The following is a 2,366-nucleotide window of genomic DNA, read 5'->3' on the forward strand; positions in this document are numbered from 1 at the left end:
CTTTGGTTTTTAAGCCGTGGATAGACTGTAGTTGTCACCCTGCCGTTGTTCGGAGTCCAAAGATCCAGATGCTTAAGACGAGGGTGAATTAGGCTAATTCTAAATTTCTTGTAATAGTTAAGTCCTACACTTAGCCCATTTCACCCCCTTATATCTCCAAGTGTTTCTACTATTCTACCGCACAAAAGTTCTACACCCTGAGTTTCAATCATACTCTAACGTGGCAATTCTAGGAATGTAAATACATAAATTGAATTGCTAAAATGTAAATGCTCAAAGTAAAGAGAGATGAATGCGATAATATTTTTCCGAGATATCAGAGAGTCGTCACTCCTCACTAGTCCTCGTTGAAGCACTCGCGCAAGGATCCGCGCAAGGATCAAGTGCTCTCTACGAGCTGATTCTTCGACACTCCATCACGGTGAATCGCCCGCAACCGCTCACAAGACGACTTGGGTCATCCACAAGCTCCGCCGGATGATCACCAAGCTTCCAATCACCATCGAGCTGTCTAGGAGAATGGCGATCACCAAGAGTAACAAGCACAAACTCTCACTTGACCGAGACAAGCCTAATAAGAAAGGTGGATGCACACTTGCTACTCTCTATGCACTAATGAGGTCCTTAATCTTGAATTCTCAAATCTCAATCACCCCACTAGGCTCTTGCACTCCAAAGTGTTTTCTCAGATGAACAAATGGACAAGAGAGCTAATTTGGACGAGTAGGAGAAGTATTTATATCCTCCACGTCAAAACATAACCGTTGAGGTCCAACTCAGCATTTTTCAAAGTGACCGGACGCATGCCGGTCGTTTTGACCGGACGTGTCCGATCAGTTCTCCACGGCCACGGTACGTAGGAATGTCAGAGAAGACCGTTGGAGTGATCGGACGCACTGCAGCATCCGATCCTCCTCGACCTAACGCGTTAGGTCCTAAAATTCCCTCTCTAGATGCTCTCTGATGTCGACCGGACGTGGCAATGCACGAGTCTGGTCACTTTCCTTCCTTGTGTCCGGTTAGCTGTCTACCCTACACCTTGTTGCTACAGTTGCCATCATCTACACGTAAGGTCATGATTCTGATCCAGCGTCCGGTCACGATAAGGCCTCGGCTACGCACTCTATGTACTGATCGGACTCTGTGAGCCAGGGTCTTGTCACTGCTTCTTCTGCTGTCCGGTCAACAAAAAAACACTCCATTCACTTCCAATTCGAAAAACTTTGTAAATAAAAATGACTCCAATCGATCTTTGGACTATCCCTGAGCTACCTAGTGCTAAGTTTGATAAGTGTGCACCACACCTAAACTATTAGACTCATCTAGGTCAAGCCACTACCTACTAGTTCATACCCTCCTTAATAGTACGGCCAAAGGAAAAACAGAGTCCTAAACTACTCTAAGTGTCTCTCCAACGCCAAACGACACTTAGAACTAGTTTGTCCTTAACCTTGTCGTCCATTGTCGATAGAATATCGTCGGCAGTCCTCCGATGGGTATCCCACTGAAGATAGATTGATCGGCAGAGATGCGTATAATCAAGAACAAGAAGGCAACAGAGACACAAGAGTTAGACAGGTTCGGGCCGTCAGCGCGACATAATACCCTACTCCTGTGGTCTGTTGGATTGTATTGGCTATCGTATGATATTACGTGTGTTTGGAGGGAAGTCCCTGCCTGTCTTATATAGTCTGGGGGCAGGGTTACAAGTCGGTTAGATCTAGAAGATAACCGGAAAGTAATAACAGATTACAGGAATCATGGGATCATACGTATCCTAACAGATCTCGTAGTATCTTCAGGATATTTTCCCAGGTGTCTTGCGGGGCGCGCCGAGCAGCATCGTGCTCCGCAAGGCTTTGTCTTGTGGGCTGGGCCACCCCTAGGGGTGCAACCCATGTGGTCTGCCATGGGTATCCGGGGTCAGTACCCCCCCACAGGTAGTCCCTAAGCACCTTGTATCCATTGTGCAACGCCTGTCTTGAGCTTGTTCGAGTAGGTGCGAACAAAGCCGAGCAGTCAGACTCATGGTCCGACCACCGTGATGAGTTGTCGAGCAGTTGTGAACCGTGTCCGAGCAGTTGTGAACCATCGCCGAGCAGTGTATCCCAAGTTAGGCTTGCCATAAGGATGTAAGGAGCTCAAGTTCAAATTCGAAAATTTCCTCACAGTGGACCAAGTGTGCCCACTTAGAGTCCGACCAAGAGAAAGGGAGATAGTCTTCTTCAACTTCAGAAGGCATGGAGTCTTCTAGATTAAAGCAAACACACTCACTGCAAGTTGAAGTGTGCCCACTTAGTCCTCGAGCCTGACAGTAGGTGACGCAGTCACGTGGTGCCAGGGTCCAAAGTAGAAGAAAAGCAGAA

Source organism: Miscanthus floridulus, chromosome 4 (assembly GCF_019320115.1).
Source record: "Miscanthus floridulus cultivar M001 chromosome 4, ASM1932011v1, whole genome shotgun sequence".
Taxonomy (NCBI): domain Eukaryota; kingdom Viridiplantae; phylum Streptophyta; class Magnoliopsida; order Poales; family Poaceae; genus Miscanthus; species Miscanthus floridulus.